Source organism: Heterocephalus glaber, unplaced genomic scaffold (assembly GCF_053883595.1).
Source record: "Heterocephalus glaber isolate CG9 unplaced genomic scaffold, H.glaber_assembly_v1.0 deba00001472, whole genome shotgun sequence".
NCBI classification, from domain to species: domain Eukaryota; kingdom Metazoa; phylum Chordata; class Mammalia; order Rodentia; family Bathyergidae; genus Heterocephalus; species Heterocephalus glaber.
Window position 1 is genome coordinate 18610508 of NW_028258315.1, and position 24891 is coordinate 18635398.

Genomic DNA, 24891 nt, shown 5'->3' on the forward strand with positions numbered 1-24891 from the left:
TACAATATAAATCTCCATCATTATTACAAGGGTTAGAGGTTTGCTCATTTGGTTAATCAACTACTCAAACCAGTTTATTCTAACAAACCGTCTTATGTTATTAATTTTGTTACACTATTCTGGAGGAAAATTAAATAGCAAATGGTCTCAGTCTCCTTTGTTGCACAATTGCTGAGTACTCACCCCTGGCCAGGAATTATTCCCCTGATTCTCTTTTCTACTGTATAAGAAACTCTTTCATGGAGGAATAGACAACCATGTAAGAAAACCATGACCATACTAATGGTAGGAATGGCTTTGGCAAGGCTTCCCAGCAGAGATACTGATTGAGAATATCTTGATCGGTGAGTAAACATTAACTCTGTATTAAAGGTGACATAGGCTTCAGGTAGTACACTACTTTAAGAAAGCAACAGAGAGATAGGTGTGATTGCACAGCCCTGAAATCCCAGTTTGGGCAAATCAGTAACTTAGTGAGACCCTATCTGGGGGGGTGGAGGAGAAGAAAACTGAAAAAAAGAAGGAAAAAACAGAAACAAAGCTTATGTAAATAGGGAGGGGTGGACATGCTGAAGGGAGGGAAGGGGAATGGGAAAAAATAAGAACCAAGATATAGCATGTACAGGTACAAATTCCCAATAATGAATGTGATCATAACGTATACCGAAAATGTACCAATAAACTTAATTAAAAAGAGGGGAAGGCTAGGGATAGCTCTAGGAAAAGCCTCTGGGAGAGGCAGTGAGAGAGGGAGGAAGGGAGGGAGGGAGGGAGGGAAAGAGAGAGGGAGGAATGAAGAAAAGAAAAAAGAGAGAGCAGATAAGTCTCCTCAAGGGTTGCTTCTTTTGGGGCCATGTTCAGAGCCCACTCTTAGCTCCTCTAGTTTTTCTTCTACCAGTTGTGTCATTTGACAGGATGGATCATGGTACCACTTGACCATATGGCTTCCCATGAAAGCATGGGCCAGTCCCCTCCTTAGTAACCTTCCTTTTAGCACAAGGCACATTGGTTGATTCCAGTTTTCTGAGTGAGCTTGTAATCAGGAGGCCATAAAATATAATTTAATGGAACAAGCACTAGATAGCCAGAGTTTGGTACCTGTTTTGTTTTTAATTAGATTGACTGCAGGCTATAGAGTGATTACAAAATGAGGACACCTTCTGGAAGTCAAGACCTAGAAGCAGATTCATTCCCTAGAGCTGAAAACATGCTGAGCATGAGGAACCTCATGAGTAAGGTCCAGGAACAGCCTAGGTGAATGACTGTGTTGTCCTCCTACTGGGTGTTTTTTACTCCTCTCTTTCCGTATGTTGGTATTCTGCTTCCAGATCATATCATTACAAGTATCTACCTCTCTACATTTCTTGGATAACAGACATTACTAGCAAGGCAAGGACTTGGGCACAAGCATTTACCAGGGATGCATTGCCATGCCTGGGTTGCAAGTCAGAGTGAGACTAACAGCAAGTATACATTTTTAATTTACACTAAAAAGTGGCACTGGTCCTAAAAATGAGGAGGCTGTTCACTTACTATTGAGGAGTAGGTGGAACAGAAAGGATGGACACTCATCAGAAGACAAGGCAGGTTCTGATGAGCTTGTTTCTATCCTGCTAAAATGAAGACCTCCAATCTCCCAGTTTACTCACTCTCGATCATTCTTCAACTATTCTAAGATCCAATGCAGAGATTTTCTAAAAATGTATAGAGCTTAATAAAGTACAGATTTTATGTACTTAAATTTTAATGAGAGACCATTAGAAGTAGGTTTAACCCCCACAAAAAATGAATTGCAATGAATATCAGACCCCTGGGGAGATATTGAAGTAAGACAGAGCTTAATTAAAAACAAAACCTATTACCTAATTAGCTCTAGACCAGTCCAATTTGTATACTATCTAAAAAAGATCCTTAAGCACTGTGTTCATAATACTAAGTAACAGGGTTCTACTGAACTGATATCACCCTAAATTTGTAAAGCCATTTTGTAATACCCTCCTTGTGTTGTTACATACTTTATTGTTTACTTTCTGTATGATTGCTAATTGTTACATAGTTCTCTGCTGGGGTTTTGAATCTTTTAATGCATCTCTTAGAGATTCTTAGTTTCAGAGCTTCTGAAATGACAACAGAGCTAAAACAGAAGGAAATACAATATCAAACCCCTGCTGGTGTGGTTCTATGTAGCTTACCAGGATGGAAACACTGTGTTTATGAATTTGCGTATCAACTCCAACCTGTGCAGGAATATCAACTGCCTTCTATAGCTGCTCTTCTCTTTGTTTTTCTGAAAGTAAGGGATGCCAACAGCACATGCTGATGCGCTAGTATCTTCTCTCCCCGTGCACACAGTGGAACTGTACTCATCATTGAATTTCAACCTATCAGGTAAACTGGCACTTTTTGATTAGATGATTTGAGAGCAGGAATAAAGTTGTCTATTAGCAAAACAAATGACAAATCAGTACAAGATTTTATTTAGAACTGATGCATTTTTAATAAGTTTATTTTGACAAGTATATGGTACACTATCATCGCTGATTCTGAGGGGTACATTGATCATCAAATGAAATGCTTATCTCAGTTATCTTATTTCAAAGGCATGAATTTTAATAATCAGATTATAATAATTTAAGTGCTTTGTAATAGTCAAGGTAGGAACCACAAATATGATATAGGCTTGAAAATACGTATTCTAAACAGAGCACAGGCTAAAACATCTGCATCCAGTAAGAGAGAACCATGAAAGAAGATGGGTAAAAAAATAGATGCGTGTTCTGCAATGACTGTAATGAGGGACACAGGAACTTAATTTAGAGGGGATCATGCCCACTACTGCCACCAGGAAGGCCAGACATTGTGAGATTGTATCATTCTCCTGCATACTCAGTGTACACTATGGAGTATGTTCCCTATGGTCCTGTTGGACATGTGGCTTCAAGGACTTCAGTTCTTTCTGCATTGTGCACAAGAAGGGATCCTTTGACTTGTGATTGCAGCAATACTTAGTAGAATTTAAATCCTGCCTCTGTTCCAAAAGATCTAACCTTTTTTTTTTTTCAGAACTGGGATCTTCACATGGAATTATATCCCCAGCCTTTTTATGTTTGATCTTAAGACACAATCTCACTAAGTCACCATGTTGCCTAGGCTGGGCTCAGACTTGTAATTCTTCTTCCTCAGATTCTCAGAGTGTTAGGATTACAGGTATGTACCACCATACCTGGCAATCCAGCCTGCTTTTAATGTGACACACCAAGATTCGGATTGCCCACATGCCTATTTATGGCCCACATCCTACTACTTTCAGAAACTTGCATTAAGTAGCAATAATATATTCACATTTCTAAATGCTTTGAGAACAATCTGAAGTACTCTAGGACCTGAAACTTAACAGGTACCTCTATAGCATTAGTAACCACTGGATCAAAGTGTTAAAGGAAATAGAACAAGCTTCAAAGAGAAACTACCTCGATCTCACCCCTGCTCCTTGCTATCAACGCATATTACATATTCAGAGTTCTTTATATAGACTGAATAAAAGTTCTTTATACACTGTAGATAGAAGTCCTTTTTTTGAAAAATTCTAAAGGCCTATAATAGCAAAAACAACTTCGAGAAACAACAAAATTGCAGGACCAACAAGAATCTAAATTCAAGACTTATTTAAAAACTATAGAAGGGGCCCGGGATTTAGCTCAGTGGTTCCTCCGCCTGCCTCGCAAGCACAAGATCCCAAGTTTGACCCCCGCTACCAAAAAAAAAAAAAAACTACAGAAATCAAGATAGTATACTATGATGTCAAGCTAAACAAGTAAATGAGTGACCATGTGGAACAATTTGATGCTTAGTCCTCTCACATAGAAATATAAAATGGAACTTCCCCTTTGGGAAATGAATGAGCAATTCTTTACAAAGTTAAATGTATACATACTATATGGTCACGTGATCCCACTCCTAAGTGTTTACCCAAGAAAAATGAAAATCTATACCCATACAAAATTTGTATTTAAGTTCAGAAATGCAAAATAGTAGTAATTTTCAAATACCGAAGAAACTCAAATACCCATTATCTGATACATGAGTAAATTAATAGTGGTACATCCATACAATGGACTATTACTCAGCAACAAAGAGTAATGAAAAAACTTAAAAATGCAGATGTCCTCAAGCAGTTTTTGTTGTGAAAAGTCAGATGCAAGAGATTCTATTAATATTCTAGAAATTCTAGAAATGCCAGATTAGGGTGATGAAAAGTAAATTAGTGTTGCCAAAGGTCAGGAGGCCACAGAAAGATTTTCTGCAGAAGGACACTGGCAACTTTGAGAGGTAATAAACACATTCTGCATTATGACTGTGGGAGTTGTGGTTTTAAGGCTGCATATACACATTTGTTAAAACTCATGAAATTTTATGCTTAAAATTGAAGTTTACTGTATATAAATTGCACCTCAGTAAATCTGACCAAAGATAGGAGATTGTAATCAGTCCTGTGAGCATCATACTAGGACAAGCAAGTCCCTCCTCCTTGCCCTGTTCATATTGAGGAAAAGCCACCCAGGAGCTTTATCTCAAAACTGTAGCATGAACCAGGCAGCATACCAACCTCAGGGCAGAAAACATCACCTGGCAATACACTAAGCTAAAAATCTTCTCTTATAAAAGTTCTTACTGATTTTTATGCAATCTGAATAACATAAAATTTTTTCTTGTGACTAGCCATGAGGACTATGTAATAGATATGATTTGTGGTCACAAAAATATAGATATGGGATCTTCTATAACCAAGATTGTGGAGATACTGGTCCCAATTCACATCAATCCTAGGAAAACCACTTTAATTTTTGTATTTGCTAAGCCTCTTTAAAACAGTGAGCTATTAAGGAATAAGTCACTCTGGTACTTTATTTATATTTTATTAATGCAAACACCTTGATGGGTACAACTTTTTCAAACGGTTATGGGCAAAGGAAAAAAACAGAAGAATAGCAAGTGAAATTTTGTAGCATATAGCAATGTCTTAAAGTGGACACATACTTTCTATCCATGGATTTTTAATCTATGATAGGCCAAATGTCTACAGCTATCAGAAATGAAATGTGAGCCTAGTGTGTTGGCTGGCACATCCAAAAGCCAGGACTTCATATTTACAAATATTTCTGTAGTTGGTTATGACTATATAAAAATAAATTTTAAAAATACTACTATGGAAGTATTTTAAAAGTATACAAGATGATAAGCACATACCTTAGTGATTTTTTAATATACACAGGAGATCAAAACACATACATAAAAATGTTGACAGTGGTTGCCTATGAATAGACTGTTGATTTATTTTTTATTTCCTTTTCATAATCTCCATATTTTTATGATGGCATACTGTTTTCATAATATTGGCTTTAACTATACAGAAAAGAACATAAAAAAAGTATATAAACATCTTTCCCAGGGTAAAAACTGCCAGTGAGTTCATCATGATCGACAATTTGTTCCACTCTACTACATCTACCTGTTTAGTTTCTATTTTCTTTAATATGGAAGACTTTTTCAAAAATGTTCACTTGCTTTGACTGGCAAATAGTTTAGCTTCAACTACTCAGTTGAGTGAGACAACAACAGCTCGAAATACTTGCTAGCCAGGCAGGTAAGTCCACACCTTAATATCAGTAGTGCTCAGAAATGGAACAGCCCTCATCTTAAATAGCTTCTTCAAATGCTGCATTCAGTTTGACACAAAGATAGTTCCCTGTGACAACAAGCTTATTAGTGTATTTTTAATATGAGTTAAAGGTATAAAACCACAGAAGTCATTTACTTGAAAGTAATTGCAGAACAAGGCATTATCTGTTATCAAACCATATGAAATGTCTTGAAAATTTTACAAAGAAAACTGATGCTATGGGAAAATTTAAGTACATTTTATACTGACAACCTAAAATATAGGAAAAATGCCTGTGCTTGTTTGGGGGAATGTTCATGCAAGATAACAGACTTTGAATATAAACAAGTACCTTGAAAACATTTTTGAATTACTAAAAGGGATATCCATGCTTTTAAAAATGTATGGATTTGTGAAATGACTACCAGTAAATACCAGAGCAAGTATAGCTATTGAGCCAGGCGACAGAGCTATGCGTTTCTCTAAAGACATTCTACTGATAAACATACAAAATGGAAAAAATAAAAATTTTGCAATGAGAAATATAGCATACGGCATCAAAGTCAATCTCAGAAGACTGAGCATAACATTCGTTTGAAACACTCCCTGAAAAACAAGCAATTACTTCATCAAATAGGTAATAATAATTTCAAATATTTGCTAAAATAATGTCTAATAGTTGCTGAATTTTAGTATATATCAATGAATATTCTAAAACTTAATGTTTTGTATTGATAAGATACCTACACATAGTAAATAGTATTTTATCTGACTTTATCCAGCATTGTTAGATTGTATGACTAGCTCCTCTTGATCGCTGCCCCACAAGTACATATCAAAAAGATTTAATTTAAGTGGTAATATGAACACCTTTTAAATATGCCTCTCACAGAATAAATTAACCCCTCAGACAAAGTCACTATTACTGCTAAAGGGGATACACCCTTATAAATATTTCTTGAAGAACTGGGGATGTATCTCAGCAGTAGAGTGCTTCTTTAGCATGTGTGAGGCCCTGAATTAGATTCCCCAGCACTGCCCAAAATAATCGAATATTTCTTGAAACTATTCAAATCCTATCTGACATTTTTCTGACTGACCATTGCTCTATTCTACATAGCACATTTTGTTAAATCATGTATAATTGCCCATTACTTACGTTCTTTATTCTATGCATTTATTGTCACACATTAGTATCTGTCTAGAAAATGTCCATTTAGTTCCTCTGAATGTAGTGTTTCCTCCAAAGGCTAAAAGCTCCTGGAGAGGAAGAGCAAGTTTTAATTAATCTTTATTTTGGGTGGTCCCAAAATAGTACTAGGTTTGCTGTAGGCTCAGTTGCTTTAAGCTGAAGTCCATTAAGCACTGATGCTTCTTTTTCACCTTTGGACACAGGCAAATAACCTTGGGAAAGTCTCAGGTGTGAGGCAAGATTAAAAGTGCAAGGGCTGCCTGCACAAGTAATTAACAGAAAGAAAGCAGGACTCAGCTCGTTCCCCAAGAAAGTTCAGTGGTGGCATCTTTAGTCAAGCAAACACATTTTCCAAGTACAGTATTAAATGACCTTCCTTCTTGCCCTGGCTAAACGTAAATGGAATTAAGAGATGTCAAACATGCACACTGCTACCTGGCATGCCCAGGCTCTGCCCTGGCTCATTACTAAGTGGAAAACTGAAGCCTCCTCCATCTACCTTGCTTGGACTCATTTCCCCCTCTGACATTTCGAAACAGCCTCAGAAGTCTTAATGAGGCAACATAAATAAAGTACTTCCTCTCTTAGTAAGCACTTAGTCAACATAGCCAGTATCATTACCTCTCAGTAGCCTTTGGCAGAGCAATGAGGATGTCTTAGCAAACTATTCAGCAAAGGTCTCTGCTAGTGAAGGAAAGAGAGCCAGCATCTGTCCAGCTAAGAAGTGACTGAACCACAGATCAGGGTGACAGGGTTTTCTTCACCTGGAGATCTATGTGGAAGACTGAATTTCCCACCAGCCAGAGAGAGAGTGTCTTTTTTCAGCATCCTGCAAGTTCCTCTTCCAGCAGCTCCAGTTGCGTGTAAGCCCCATAGGTACCAGCCCAGGCTCAGCCCTACTCCAGCAGTGTTGCCCTTGGGATTCCCTAGAAGCCTGACAGTTGGGCTCAGGAGTTGGAGTGAGGAGTATGCGTTGGGGTACATATCACTAGAGAAACAGAAGCAGTAGAAGATAGATGAGTGAGGGGAGGATATTATGGGAATTGACTCATAAGAATGGAGAACAAGAAGTTCCACAATCTGTCATCTGCAAGCTAAAGAACTGGAGTAGTCAGTGGCCAAATCCTGAGTAACAAAGGCCTAAAACTCAAGAATTCTTGTCCTGCAGCTCAAGATAGGTGTCCCAGCTCAAGAAGAGGGGACTCTGGACCCTTTTTGTTTTTCCAAATTTTTGTCCTATGCGGGCCTTCAATGACATCCACCCACATTGGAGATGGCAATCTTCTTTTCTGTCTACTGACTCAAAGGCTAATCTCTTCCACAAGTAACCTCATGAACTCAACCAGGAACTCTGTTTTACCAACTATCTGGGTATCCCTTAGTCCAGTCAAGTTGACACATAACAGTAGCCATCACAGGGTGTGCACTGTAGGGAGAGGAACTGTGCAGAGGCAAAGAGGTTAAGTTCTGCACTGGCTGGAGAATACAATGGATGTGGCCCATGGTTTCCAGTTTCTGTGCCTGGATGGTGGTGCCACTCAAAGCTGAGCCTCAGCTTGCTCATGCGGGCACATTTGCCATCATAAACACCTGTCTTGTATACCTCAAAATACAATTGAACAGTCACTCAAGTAAAGGACCTCCCCAACATAAAGTTTTGAAATATAATCATTCATTATTTCTCCAAAACAGAACTCAAGAAATATTCAATAAATGTGTCATTCTGCCTCCTTGGAGATCTTGGACAAGCCAGGGGACTTAGTTATCTTATCTGGAAAATGTAAATAACAGCCCCATCTCACTAGGTTATTGTGAGCCAATAATAGCTAAAACTTGGAAGCAGCCCAAATGCCCATCAACTGGACACTGGATCAAGAAAATGTGTTTTTTTTAAAAAAAATGGAGCACTACTCAGCCATAAAAAATGAGAAATTAGAGACATTTATAGCTAAATGGATGCACATTGAGGCGATACTCTTAAGTGAAATAAACAGGACACAAATGTGTAAATACCAAATAGTTTCTCTAGTGTGAGAAACTGAACGTGTAAATAAGGACTAAAAGGTGTAATAGAGTGAAATAGGAAGAAAAGGGGCAAAGGGGAATGGGAAGTGGAGGGGTAGGGGAAAGGAAAGAAGAGAATGGAATTAATATGAGAAAATGAAAAAATGGAAACAAAGTCTTTGTAAATAGGGAGGGATGGAGGGGTTGAAGGGGGGCTAGAGGAAGGGGGAAAAATAAGAACCAAGTGAGATTATGTAAAGGTGCAAATTTCCAATGATGAATGTCATTACATTGTATACCTAAAATGTACCAATAGAATAAAATTTTTTTAAAAAAAGAAAATACAAAGGCTCTCATAGCCTTCTGCCAATCCCAAGGTCAACAGAAATGTATGTTAATTAATTGTATCTTTCTCCCAAGAAAATGCCTCATGTCTGACACATATTGGAAGAACCACAAGTCTTCCTACTACAAAATACACAGACAGTACAACTGCAGCAGTCTCCCTCCCTTACCCCCTTGGCTGTATTTTTGGTTAACACTTTCCTTACCACTTCAGTTCTCCTTAAGTGCACTTGAAGTGTTGGACCCAAAGTTTTGCCATCTTTGTTTTCTTTGCCTGTTCTTTTCCTAAAAGACTTTCCTTACTCCATCATACCCATGCCTTAGGAATCAGAAAGAGAACTCCTTTGGGTACAGCTTTGTGCCCAGCATGCCGTGGCCCTACTCACTCACAGATTGGCTCAGCCTATAGGTGTCTGCTCCAGGGGTGGCTGAGGTGCCATTGAGTTCCTGGTTCCTTTGGGGACAAGGGTTGCAGAGGTTCACATGGGGTGCATTCAGTTCACACATACTTTCAGTCTCAGTAAAAATTAAACGGCAACAGGTAGTGTCCCTGCAAATCTCTATGCATAAATGTGTTGCCAGTGCAGTACAAGGAAATCAAGCCTCTTAGAGGACCTTGTGCTCATCCTTCCTTCCAAGAACGGAGGACTCATAAATATTAGGCTTCTGAAAGTAGCAAGCAGGTGGTTTTTCAAATGCATTCTTCTCAGCATATAAATCTCTTTGACCTTTGAATATGGGCAAATTAATATGCTATTTAACATCAAAGACTGAAATCAAAGCACTAAGAAAGGAGTAGATGAAGATTTCTGTAGAACCAATATGCCAAATCTTATCAGGAGGTGCTAGTCCCTCCCTTTCTACTTTTCCTCAATTCAACATCCTCCCAAACCATACATTTTCCCAATAATGATACCAACATGAAAAAACATTTAAAAGATACTTACTCCATAGTATTATATAGGATATCAATATTAAAATATTAATTTATCTCTAATTAAATCTCTGGTGCCTTACAGAGAGGCAGCATAGCAGTATTGTTAAGGCTTTAGTCTGACAAGTCTGACTTTGGACCTTGGCTCTGATTCCTTGGTATCTAATGACCTTGATGAGACTCTTTTAATATCTCTGAGGTATTGGTATTTGATTATAGGCATATACTAGCAATGCTTTGAATAATTCTTTGGCCATGTCCTTAAGGCTTTGTTCTTCTGAAACCTCTTCCAGAACCAAAATCTGCATCAGTCTGAATTCAACAAGATAAAACAGCACCTTATTATCACCAGGGCTAAGGAGGTCCAACATCCCTAGGTCAGGCAATCAGGAAAGAAAGATCAGTAGAATGAAACTCCACGAGCACAGGTCAAAATTGTCATCTGCAGATGGGATTTTATCTCTTCTTAAGGAAACCTCAGCCCTATTTTTAAGGCTTCCTAACTGTTCAATTACTCCTACCCAGATTATCTAGGGTAACTTCCATTACTTAAAGTCAAGGGTTAGAGACTCTGCTATGTGAAAGGCCTTTATAACAATACCAAGATTAGCGTTGGATTAAATAACTTATTTATGTTTTCAAATGACCTATATAGATTTATATGTTTATAATGTGCATCTAAACACAATGCTAAGAAATGGCTATAAAGGACCATGAAAAAGGTTGCATTACAGAGTTTACAGTTTGGTACAGAGTTCAGTTCAGTTTAAAAACAGTGCGCAGTGCATCATTTAAGATACACTCTCAGCTTCATGTGTTCAGGTGGACTGTAGCCTAGTCAAGTTAATACAGCAAAACATCATCAAAAATAATATTGTCAAAATCCAATACTTAGGCATAAACATAACATAAAAATATAAGACCTCTTCATCAAAAACTTTAAAATATGGGGAGGGAAAAGGTTAAAGATATAAATAAATGGAAGATTAAAATATATCCATGGACAAAAAAGCTCAATATTGTAAAGCTAACAGTATTCTCCACATTTGACTAAGATGAACCCAATCATAAATAAATCCTTAACAAATTTTGTATGCATCTTGGAAAAGATAAACAAATTTCAAAAATTTATATGGAAACGTAGCAGGACAAAATTAACCAAAATAACCCTGTTGCTCCACGCTGAAGAAAGCCTATAAATCAAAACTTATTATGAAACTATATTAAAAGACAAGATAAATTGCCATAAAAAATAGAGTAATCGATCAATGAAACAGAATATGGTCCAGAAACTGAAACACACATGAGGTCATTTGATTTATGACAAAGATCACTGACTGCAATCCAGTGGGGAAATGATAGAATTGGACAGTCATGGAAAAAAATGAATCTTTAGTCTTACCTCACACACTAGGAAAATCTTTTCCAGAGGGACTATACATTTAAATGTGCAAAGCAAAACACCAAAGCTTTTAGAAGAAAATGTATGATAATATCTTCATCACTTTGGAGTAAGCAAAAACTTCAAAAGCAGGTTACAATAAGACTAACTATAAAGATTTATGTATTTTAAATTTTTATATATGATAAAATTAAGATTTTTCTGTTCATCTCAAGACACCATCAAGAATACAATACAGTGCAGAAACTGACCCACCACATATGTAGTCTATTAATTTTGGCAAAAGTACCATGATAATGCAATGGGAAAAGGAAAATGCTTTCAGTAAATATTACCAAAATAATTGAATATTTATATGGGAAAAAAAACAACAACTTATGCTTCATACCTTCAAAAAATTACTCAGTATGTATAGACCTAAATATAAAACCTGATAGTAAGTGCAGATCATGGTCTAGTTCTTGATCTGCCTGCTAAAAGGTAGCTGCAAAGATCTGTGAGCAAAGACTACAATACAGAGTTCAATTTATTGTAAAACCACAGTGCAAAATGCATCAATTAAGAAACATTCTGAGTTTCATGTTTTTAAGTGGACTGCAGCCTCGTTTGGACACATATGTAATATATGCATATACTATATATATATAATATATTTATATATAATATACATGTGCCCATTTTCTGTTACTACAATGAAATACCTGAGGTTGGATACTTTATAAAGAGGTTTCTTAGATCAAAATTCTGGAGTTTCAAAGGCATGACCCTGTCTCCACTCAGCTCTGAAGACAATCTTATGGCAGATGGCTTCACAATGGTGGGAATGTGTGTGAGGGAGAGATCACAAGGCAAGACAGGAAGACAGAGGGTGGGGGCAGCCTGGGGAGCAGCCAGTCTTGCTCTTTTACAACAACTCTCTATTCAGAGCTAACCATGCCCCTAGGATACATTTATTCTTTCTGAGGACAATGCCCTCATCTCTTCTGGGCTTTACTTCTTAAAGGTCCTTAACAACACCCCACTGAGACCAAACTTCCAACACATCAAACTTTCAGAGACACACTTAGACCATACCCAAATTATAAAGCTTCCACATATATGTAGTTTTCAAGCCCCAACACAATACCCTTATTATGAACTATTTCTAATCCATCCCCAACAAGGCTAGAAGTACTCTTCCCTATCTTGAACTTTATAGTGCATTTTACTTTCTTTGCTATAGTAATATTGCCAGGATACAGTTCCTCTACCAGACTATAAATATATCTATCAAAGAGTCTAACATTGTATTAGAACAGATGCTCAGTAACTATATATTGAAAAAATGAATAAAACCTTGGGTTAGTTTTAGATAAGCCTAAAACGTCCATTTTTCTTTATAAGCATTCATTCAATATAACACTGAAGCATTTTCTAAGACTAAATAAATTACTGACAAGGTATAATGCAAACTAATTCCAGGCATAAATTGTATAAAAATCATTCCTGTACAGCTCAATAAAGGAATATGATTTGCTATTTTTTAACAAGTAAAATCTATAGATTTTAATCCTTAAATTGCATTGTATATTTGAACATGAAACAGTAGCCACACCCAATGTGTAAAATAGAGTTGCTATAGTCTAGTGCTCAATGCTTCTCATAGGCATCCTGTCCACTCCAGCACATCCACACTATATTGTGATTCTCTCTTTACCTGTCTACTCTCAAAACCAGAGCCCGCCCAGGGATAAGAGGACATTTTGCTCTTCTTTGTATGTCCAAAACCTATTCCAGATCTCTGCTCAATGTCTACAACACATTACTCAGAAGTCATCTACAAAATGATTTTGATAGGGATATAAATAAATAGCTGATTGAATGACCTGAAATAAGGGTATTATTTTAAGCCCTGCCTTGCTTTGAATTTTCAAACACCTAACAAAATTAGAAAATATTACCTTCCGTCCTCATCTCTCCCTATCTACAATAGCAACAATAACAATAATATTGCTGTGTAAACTGTTTAATCCTCTTATCAATGTACGTTCTCCTCTTACCACATACTATATTACCTATGGTAGTATTTCAAAAAATAAATGACATTTCTTTTAGGATGAGTTGCATCTTTGGACTCTCCTGTGTCTAGGTATATTTGAACATACTCATAACTAGCTAAGGTTAATAGATCCCAGATAAGTGTCATGCCCATCAATAATGCTGCTTTGGTTATTAGTCTCTAAGTATTTAGAGATTACAAATACATTTTCTTTCAAATGCAACTCCAGCTAACTGATAGAGATATCCAGGGTTCTCTGTTGAGATTCTGTGGTTACTTTCAGTCTCAGCAGGTGAGGATGCTATAATCAATTAATAAGGGAAGATGGACGCTATTCACCACCCCTTTGTAATGTCCTTTTTCAGTCAACATAAAAAATGAAAAAGTCATTTATTTATTCATTGTTTCTTCCATCCATTTAAGATATATTTACTAAGCATTGGCTATGCTAGGCCCATAACATCAAACACAATTAGAGAACTAGCTAAGTAGAATAACATTTACTCATAGGTACTTTTGAATATGCATTGTTTTTGTGGATTGTATAATCATTTAACGTGTTGACTAGTGATATTTCATAGTGCAATTTTTAAGATTATTATTTAAAAAATATATTTCATTCATTTTATGAAGCATTTGTATTAGTTATAAAGAGACAGATGTTAATACACCTATTTTGTACATAAGAAACTGAGGGATAATTGAGCATAATGTAGTAAAACAGAACCAAATCTGAATATTTGTAATCATTAAAAAAAGTACTGATAATCATTCTAGATTTTTCATAACAATATTTTTTAACCTTCCAAGAGACACTCCTTTGGTACACCTCTGGCTCATTTGCTACTTGCCTGAACTTTGCTGAATTTGGAAAGAGCAACACTTAAATGTTGGAAGACATGAATTTAGATAATATTAAGAAACTGGCACTGTAATTATAACTGTCTTTCTCCTTTCCATCCCTTTCAAGGTGTTTGCTTTTCGATGCTTGTATTCAACAGGTATTCATATCTTTAAAAATTTTGTGCTAATTACTCTAAGTATTTCTTAAATTAAGAAAAAAAGAATGTGTTTATGTGTGTAGATATGTGTGGGAAAGAGAGAGGATGAGAAAGAGTGGAGGAGGGCCAGCAAGAGAGAGTCCAGGGGGAAGGAAGCAGAGGAAGGTTTATGCAGAAATCCTAAGGTAGTTCAGGATGTTACTCTCTTTGCTTGGCATAGCATCCATGGGATATTAGGAATAGCCAGAAAGTAAAAGTCCCTGGAGCCCTAGGTCAGATGGCATGCCATGTAGCTAAAGTAAACCCTAAGATTAGATAATTCACTTGGAAAACCTGGTACATTGTCAGCTTGAGAATTTGTTACTATTTTTTGAAACTAAATTGATTTTCATTTTTAAATTGTATTTTCCAGGCAACTTTCCATGAAAATAAATTATAAGAAACTATTTCTTAGGGCTCTGTCAGACTCTTGGGATTGAATATTTGGTAAAACTAGTCCCGTCTCTCTAAGATCATATGACATCTGTGCTGTAGTCTAAATTGGACCCATTTTGATTTTCAGGGTTCCAAATGTTGCTAGGTCCTGTGCTTAGATTCACTCCTTTCAATAAAATATGTTTCCTTCCAAGTTGAGATTTTTAAAAAATATTGTCCAATTATTTGGTAGTGAAAAATTTATCCCCCAAGTGTTTCTTACTGAATTGGTTAACTCTCGAAATTATATTCTACTAAACATTTGTGAATGTAATTAGTTCGTTTTCTTGATTTCATAGGTGCAATATCACATGTAAAATTATAAAACACAAGATCTGCTTCCTGGCCGGGAGCACCATGTGTTTAGCACGGTCGGTCAACTATTCTACCACACACACTATTCATTAGCATTAATGGACATCATGTGCGTGAAACCCCACTCCTTAATTGGAAAATTACATCCCTTATGTAGATATAAATCACACCCCAAGCTACAGAAAGACACTTATTTTCATCTTTATATTTTATTTTAGTTCTCATTTCATAGATGCAATTGGACTTTTCTAAAATATCTTTTAATGTATTAAAGATTTGGTTACGTGGATGACAAAGTCCATGTGCAGAAGTCTAGACTTCATGGTCACTAGCATCCTTGCTGGAAGACACAAGGGTTTAGAGGAAAAATGTCATGCAGGCTGATCATAAGGCAAGTAGGTGATATAAGCAGGGAAAACTTGTAGCCAAGTTTCAAAGAAAAAGACCTCTGGAATTCGAAATACCACCTTTATCTGTTTCTTTTTGCCTGAAATGATGAATAAGATATCATCAGCCTGTCTTCTGATTTCCTCAGCTGTAAAATGGGATAATAAAAAAATGAGAGACTCTCTCAAGCGTTGGGAAGATTAAATGAGACAGGAAGTACTTGCTGTAGGATCTGCCGTGGCAGGAAAAGTCTAGAAAAGGAAGATGAGGTGATCTATGGAGCAAATGAAGTCACTGAAATCATGATAATGAGACCCTTCTATGTATCAGTCACTCTCTTAAATGCTTGTCTTACCTTATCTTAAACAATCCTCATGACTAGGGCTGTCATTATTCCCAGTGTGCGCATGAAACACCATTACATTCTATAGGAATCTGGCTCAGAGAGGTTAAGCAGCCCTCTTGATTGCCATACAAGGATTCTTGTGATTACAGACTACACTTTCCCTAATCAGAAAGAACTGAAGAACAGAAGCAGAAAAGGAGGATTTCCTGACCTAGAAAAATATCTAAAGCCCCATAAATTTCCATGATGTCTTTTTTGTAGATTCTCAGAGAATTTTTAAAGATAATAGTTTATCTATTGAAAATATGGAAAATATTTTCAATATACCCAATTATACAAAAATTCAGTGATATAAACTGAAATATTAACCATCTTTAGCATTAAGTAAATGAGCATCTGAGTTACTGTGGAACGCTGCATGCTATCTCAGCTCAAATGGCCTGCTTAACACAAGGGGAAAAGAAATCCAAATTTTTCTCTTTGTCAAAATTTCTGCTAAAATGAGAAGAATGTCTAGCCTAGTTTTTTAAAAGAAAGAAAATGATTGCTTTGAACTAAGTAACTACAAAAGAGCAATGATGCTTTTTATCCACATTTATACAGAAACTTTTAAAATGTTTACGCATAATTTGATTAGTGTTTGAAAAGATTTATCTAGTATAAAAATAGTTTTAAAGTTGTAAGAAATGTTTTAAATAAATAAGAGGATCTGAGAACCATCTAGCATTTACAACATTGTTAAGTACTGATTGAAGTATCATTTTGGTAATGCTTCTAAAATTTCCTGCATAAACTAATGCCCGTATATGTCTACATAAACAGTTTCTCCATTGCAAACAGTCTGTCTCCTTGGTCCTAAACAAAGACAAGCCCCACAAACAAGGGATTAGTATTGGCATTTCTTCAACAAATGGTAAAAACTCATTAAAATTTTCTCCTTAAATATAGCCTTGTATAATCTACTTTACATTTGGACCCAAGAAAATAGAGCAAAATTTTCCATGAGGACGAAAAAAGGCATTGTAAGTTTTAGAGATTTTTTTCATACATACACTGCTACTCTACCTATATACATGAATTAATATAAGATTTAAAATTGTAATAGTTTTAACTGAAAATATAGAGGGTTTAATTATATTTTTTCCTCAAACTCAATAAGCCACATTCTTTGATTCATGTGTTTTTGTATGTGTTACCATTCAGTATACTTAAAATTTGAAAATGCTGGCATTCTGAAACATAACCATTATGATAGTTGCTACATATTTAATTTCATGCTCCACTCAGCATAAAGCAGTTTTGGGACTACAGACCAAAGCAAATTAAGTGGCTTCTTAGATAATTTCCTGCTTAATTGAAAGCAGGTACCTTTTTAAAGGTAATAATTGGCTTTGTTTGAAATGATGGTAAGGTTATTTCTTGATTATCGGGTAACTTCTACTTAGTCCAAACACAGTGGATTGGGCATCTCCCACTGAGCCTAAAAAGGACATAAATGTGACCTAGTACTGGTAAAAAGCAAATGGGACCACTCCACGATAGTAGGGGTTTGGGATAAGGGGAAAACCAGGGAGAAAGAACAGCATGGTATTTGAGTTGGCCTACACACACAGACATACACTTACAGGAATGCACACATGTGGATGTCTACAGAGATATATACAGTCAGCCTCCACATGCATGGGTTCTATACCTACAGATTCAACCAAACATGAGTAGAAAATATTTGGAAAACCCACATTGCATCTGTAATAAAAATGGATAGTGATATGGTATAATAACAATCTTCATAGCATTTACATTGTATTAGGCATTATAAGTAATATGGAGATGTTTTAACATACAGAAGAGGATGTGCATAGATTATATGCAAATATCATATCGATTTATATAAGGGACTTGAGCACCCTTGATTTTGGTATTTGTAGGGCATCCTGGGACCAATCCTCCTAGGTAATTGAGGGACAAATCCATGTGTGTGCATGCATATGTGTGTGTAATACTATACATGATGGGACTTCATTTCTATCATTCTGCTTTACAGTTAGCATTGATCTCGTGTTAGCAAGTTGCCTATTATGAGGTCAGTATCCCCAGTTCAAATCTAATAGAGAAGCCTTCCTTGCAACAGTATAACTATAGACTATCCATTGGGCTTATCTATCATTGTGTCAGGATAGAGTATCACGTCACAGTCAACATGCTTCTGAAGATATAGTCCTAAGAGTATAATGAATGTGAGCATATTATTAACAAAACATGAGAAGAATTTGGCTTAACATAAATACCTAAGTAGTAGGGGAGTATCGATTCTATTTTTTCAGGACTTGATATTCAGACATTTTAAAACACATTAGACCCCCTAAAATACTTTCAAATTACTGAAAAGATAAAATGTTTTCTTGCTACCTACATTTTTTTAGTCAGACAGATACAGAAAGAATTTTAAAATACTGCAAATCTTTACATTCAATTGCCATAATGATTTATGGAATTCATAATACTCAGCATCAACATGTTACAGCTATGGAATAAGTGCTAAGACATGTGCTTTTGATGTCATCAAATTCTAACTTGCCTGTAGTCTTTTAGGCCCCCATATCTATTGTCTGTGACACGTGGGTTACTGCTGTTTATAAGATCTCACTCAGACCACTAGGTCTGCAGTCACATTGCCATGTAGAAGCAAGTTGACTTTTCTTTTTCAGTATTTGTAGTGATCACATAATACTGAATTCTTGGTTTCTCATTTCTGTGATATTCCCAGGAATGTTTCTCAGTCATTTTTAAAAGGTGGAAGGAAGGAAGGAAGGAAGGAAGGAAGGAAGAAGAGAGGAAGAAGGGTGGGAGGAAGGAGAGAAGAGAAGAGGGAGGGAGGATAAAGGTAAGGAAAAGAGGGAAGGTTGACAGGCAGTCCTGATACCAAAAAAGTCATTCAGGAGTCTAACAGTCATGTTGGAGATGTTCCCCAGCTATATAGTTTTCCACCTTCATGGCACAGGATAGGACCTACCTGAAGGTGGGCTTGGTAATGTGACATGCTCTGGTCACTGGGGATGAGTTCAATTTATGTGCATCACTGCAAACCAGAGATATTTCACAGCCAGTGCAGCATACACTTTGCTCATTCCTTCATTGTTCTACAGCCTCCAACAACTCTCTCAACAGCAGAGGATCCATCAAACTCAACCTGGACGGAGAAGACATTCATTCAACCCATCATGGACATGTACCAAGAGCAAGAAATAAACCTTTGTTCTTTAAGCAACTAAGATTTTATTTCAACATGACTTAACTGTAATTAATGCAGTGAGCAATGGAAGAGAATTAAGAATTTAACTTATAGCAGCAATTAACACAAAACTAGAAGGAGGGTACATATCAAAGTAAAAAGAACAGAGATTCTTAAGCACATGCAAAGTTCTAAAAAGAACACAAAAGAAAAATCCAAATTTTGGCAATAACTGGTCAAGATTCAAAGGGTAACAATTACAAAATCCTAGCAGGCATCTCATAAGGCATAGTATAAAAGAGACTTATGGGATATTAGTTTTGAGATTGGTGAGCATATTTTATGTCTACTTATTTTAGCATTATTTTAGCATTCACTATTTTAGCATTCATACAACATGACTTCCCATTAGTACTCAATTTTCAGGAACCTTGAAGAAAAACTCAGCAGAAGTTCATAGCCTCTTGAATATGCTGTAAGAAAAGATTAAAAGAGGATTGCCTGAATTTCTGGCTTGAGTATCTGAATCAGTGCTGGTGCTGTTTAATGAGACAGAAAACACAGAAGAGAGGAATTTGGATGTGTTGAGACTGAAAAGCCTCCATGACATCTAAATGGAGAGCCTCAGATCATTAGAGATTTAATACATGAGTCTAGAGCCCAAGGGAGGAATCTGAGCAGAAGACATATATTTGACTTTTTCATAATATGTGGGATATGTGAGAAGAAGGCAAAATCTCAAATTACACCAATTTTAAGGAATGCATAAGTGTCTTAGTTACTTTTTTCATTGCTGGGACAAAATACTGGACACTCACAGGTTAAAGGAGGAAAAGTTCATTTAGCTCACAACTTGTAGAGGTTTTAGTCCATAGTCAGCTGGCTCCAAGGCAAGGCAGCATCCCACAGGGACATGGCAGAGGAGAAACAGTCCACAGCAAGGCAAGCAGGAAGCAGCAAGCACCAGCAGCAAGTCTTCCTTCTTTCTGTCCTTTTATATTCCACCTAGGCTACAAGCCTATTGATGGGTGCTACCCACACCCAGGGTGGGGCTTCCTTTATCTACACCCTTAATCCCAGTATCATGACCTTAATCTACATTCACACATCCTAGATCTGGCAATCTCCCACCTAGGAGACCTTGAGGGGACATCTAGATACAAGCCATAACAATAGGTAAAGAACAGGAACCCTTAAAGAAAATGGGAAAGTAACAGAGAAGCAGGAAGAATGAAATTTCCAGGTCCTCCAGTTTAACCTCTAATTGTTCCTCTATTCAATTACATCATACCCAATCACTTTTACCTTCTGTTTGCCCTCTCAACGGTCTTTGATATTGACTTACACCATTACCCTACCAGACCTTATACCTTAGATCAATTTTTTAAAATTCATATTTTTGTTCTCACAAGGATATCTTCCCTAGAACTATTTTTCTGATTATTACTGAGCCTAAGAATAAAGAGGATTTCAGGATAAGTCCTCTAAGTCACATACCCAACACAGGTGTTTCGCTTCCTTAATCATTATTTAGTTTGTATATGGAGCATGAACTTGGAAGAAAGAACTAATATTTAAACATATATTCTGTGATAGTGGGGCAATGTGGTGGGTCTTTTCCTGTGTAAACTATTTACTCTGGACAATACCATGAATTAATGTTTATTAAACTTTTGAAAAGCTAAGAACCTTCCCTGAGACAACATGGTACTACAGATATTTTACTTCCAAACTCTCTTCCGTTGTTCTGGGTTCAGTCACCTTTCAAAAAATAGCCAGGGATGGTGGTGCACACTTCTAATCCCAGTTAATTGAGAGGCCAGGGCAGGAGGATCACCTGGGCCCAAGAGTTGGAGACCATCCTGAGCAACCCATTGAGACCTTGTCTCAGAAGGGAGGCGAAGATAAGAAGGCGTTCAAAGTATTTCCACTGTTGGGCAAGACAAAGTCCAAAAATGCTACACTTATTGAAAATACTTTCACACCCAACAGAAGTAGAAACAGACATTTACATAGAACTAGACTGCGGTTTTCCGGTGTTAAACAGACAGGCATAGCTAGGTTGGACTTAACTCTGGCTGTACTTTTCAAAATTCACCTACATTTAAAAACAGGGGGCCTTCCATTTCCTGAAAGATGAAGTCAAAGCACTTTGCCCTATTCATTCTAAGTATTGTACAGCTTAAAATTCCAGACTAAAACATAGACAAATTCCAGAGTAAAACATAAAAAGACAGAAGACAGGTGAAGAGAACTAGGCATACCAGCTAGGAAATCTGAGAAACAACATGGTGGTGAAATCCCTGGATTTTCTTTTTCCCTCAAATATCCCAGATGAGCTTCTACAGAAGCCAACAACCCCAAAATTCTAACAAGCACAGACCAGGAAAAAAAAATACTTCAGCCAAAGCCTGCTGTCTGTAGACAGAAGACAAGCAAAAGGCCAACCTAGACAGAGAGAAAACACCTAGACGAAAACAGCCAAATGCCAAGTAACTCCAGCCAAAGCCTTCAGAAAGTGCTGCAGCCTCGCTTCCACTCCACCCGCAAAAACAAAACTGCAGCCTAGATTTCAACCCTCCCCAGACATCCCACATTCCCACCTGAGCAGTGTCAGAGAAGGGAAAGTCATCTAATCTGGTAATGCACTCTTGCTTATCCATACTAGAGAAAATTCACGTCTACATTGAAACCAGCACGTGATTGTTCACAGCAGCTTTATTTGTAATAGGAAAAGAAAAGTGGGGTTGGGGGAGAGGAACCAATTTTAGCTACATGGGGAAAGGGTTAAACGAAATGCTGGTATACCTAGACCACGGACTATTACTCTCTAATAAAAAGGAACAAACCATTGATACATGCAAAAACGTGGGTAAGTCAATGGAATGTTGTGTTGAGTGGGGGTTAGGCAATCTCAGAAGGCCTCCAATTTTAAGAATCAACTTATAAAACATTCCCCCAAATGACAAAACTATAAACTTATTAATGAATGCCAAAGGCTAGGGATGGTATGGGGCAGAGAGAGATGACTATAGACATTGTGTGAAGGAGATCTTGATGTAGGAATAATTCTGTACCTTCATGATGGTAGCAGTTCCTAGAATCACATAAGTTAAGATGACACACAGTCACAGATACACTTCATCTCAATGTCATTTTCCTGGCTTCATGAGTATATTATAGTTGTGTAGAATATAACTAATGGTAAATGCAAAGTGAAGGACATATGAGACCTCTTCATACTATCTTTACAGTTTATAATTCACAAGAAAATGCTTTTTTAAAAAATGGTGGGTAGACCACAGAAATAAACACTTACAGGGGGAGGAACTTGGCTAGCCATATTTTTTAAACTTCAGGGGTAATTCTTTTTTGTTTTTTCGTAATATACTACCTAAAAGTCTCTTCTGATTGTACTTTTGAGAAGTGTGTTGAACAAGTATAGGGATTATTTTGAGCCAATAAACAATGGCTGGACTAAATGCTGTATGTGGTTCTTATTCATTCCTTATCACCATCATTGAAAGTTCACTGTGCATTGACTCAGCTAGGCAAGAGCATTACCTTGCCTTCAAAGGGTTTTAAATCTGTTCGACTATGAGGCCAAATACATAAAATGATAAATAGCAAAGCAAAGAACCAGATGCTGAAATCTAGACTGACAGAAAGTAGAAACGGGCCAAAGTGCTTGTTTTTACTGGAACTATTTTTACATGAGCTGGAAAGGGAGTTTGGACTTCTGGGTTCACAGATCATACAGATGAGCCAGCTTCAACAATGCAGATTTATGCTTACACCGGGAGGGTTTCGCGTAGCTCTCCGTTGTGAACTTCCAAAACTGCAGCTGTTTTGAAGCAAGAAACCTGGCGCGCGCGCACGCGCACACACACACACACACACACACACAAGTGAAAATGAAGCACAAAGAATTGCCTTCCACTCAACCTTGATCAACTGCTCCGTCTCCTCTTTCTTCCCAACCTGTGGATTTAAGTTTTGGATGGGCGTGGGAGCCTGAGAGTGAACTCTTTGCCCTGCCTTAGCTCCACCAATCTCTTCCTTTTCTTTCCATAAAGGACCCTCACATATTCTCTTATTTACAGCACTACAATTTAGATTTGTTCTCTGTTCTCCATTTATTCAATTTGAAGCTTAAACTTCACGTCCCTTAAACTTCCTAACTGTCCCGGTGTTCAGTTTAAAAACAAAACCACGCCACATTTAGTAGGGGATACTTCTACAGAATTCTACAGAAAGTTGTTTTGTGATTGTGGGAGGTAATCAACACCTACTCAGACGTTCTTCTTTTAAGACAGCTGAGGTTTATCATTTTCGTTATTATGACAATGAATTTTTCCTCTGCCTTTTGGCAAGAGCTTCGACTCTGCAGGTGTTAGCGCTGCAAGGGCTGAACCCAACCGCCAGAACGTCTGAGCGCCTAGCATGGGACGCTGCCCAGCAAAACACCGCGCCCGGGGAGCCAGCGACCTAGGGAGAGCATGCAAGCACGCTGCAGAAGGAAACTGGGACCGGAGCCCTAGAAAAGTGGAGCGAGTGCCTCTCCCGGCAGGGGGAACCCGCAGTGGGCTGGGGCGGGAGGAGGAAAGAAAGAGAAAGCGAGAACGAGAAAGCGAAAAAAAGAAAGCCACCCCCGCGCTCTACAGCTCAGCGCGAGCCAAGGAGCGCGCGGGCTGGCAAGACCGCTCCAGCTGGAAGTCATTGTGCGCGCTGGCGTCTGTGTTGCCAGGGCGACCGCCCGGCCGGCGCCAGCGGAGGGGGGAGGCGGGCTCGGTGAATGGGTGACGTCACGCGTCCGGCGCCAGGCAGTCTGGGCGGCCGAGCCAATGAATCAGCTGTCGGGGGAGGGAGCGCGGCGTGCGGAGGACGCTGTTGGAATGCGCCGGGAGCCGGGCTGGGAGGGCGGGAGGAGGGAGGCGCCCGCGACGCGCCCCGCCCCCGCGGCCTCCGGTCCCGGCGGCGCACCGCCCGCGCCCCCACTGTGGCAGTGCCCTGTGGCCCCGCTTCCTGCTGGGACCCTGGGGCCCAGGGCTCATCCTGTGCGGGGAGCCCCGCGATGGGGAGGGGGAGGTTGTTGTATATTTTTCACTTTCTACGACTGGGCTATTTGTTTAAAAAGGGAAAATAAAGTTTACCCATCCAGATAAAATGGACTTTGGAAGTGTTAATTCAGTCAGTTCACTGTGGGCTTACTGTATGTTGCTCTGAGGTTTGGGTAGCACATACACAGAGTTAGAGAGAGCTGGAAAGAGCTGAAAACTGAACAGGGAAGAAAACTACACTGTAAAGAACTCATGATTCAGGCTTGGATTCTGTGCTTTCTTCAATAACTACAGTGCAGGACTTTGCAGTGCCTTTAAAATAACCTAAATGGCTCCAAGGGACTCCATAGTTTGGTTTGGTTTTGTTTTTTCAGCGCTTCTGTTTTATTTTTCCTACCTCCTAGCTTGCTGTGTCCCTTGCTGTCCGTGAAAGTGTCTCCCGGGAGGTCAGCTACTGGGTTATGGTCATTTCTGTCTCCCCAGCACCTAGCTCCCCTGTCAT

At 38.0% G+C, this 24891-nt stretch overlaps 1 long non-coding RNA gene across 9 annotated transcripts in view; it reads right to left on the bottom strand.

Moving 5' to 3' along the window:
* LOC147826219 (uncharacterized) overlaps positions 1-24891 on the bottom strand; it is a 161343-nt gene that overhangs the window by 123828 nt on the left and 12624 nt on the right. For all 9 annotated transcript variants that reach the window (XR_015439338.1, XR_015439339.1, XR_015439340.1 and 6 more), the window contains exon 2: positions 19111-19287. This is a non-coding gene — a long non-coding RNA (uncharacterized LOC147826219). The remainder of the gene's footprint in view (positions 1-19110; positions 19288-24891) is intronic.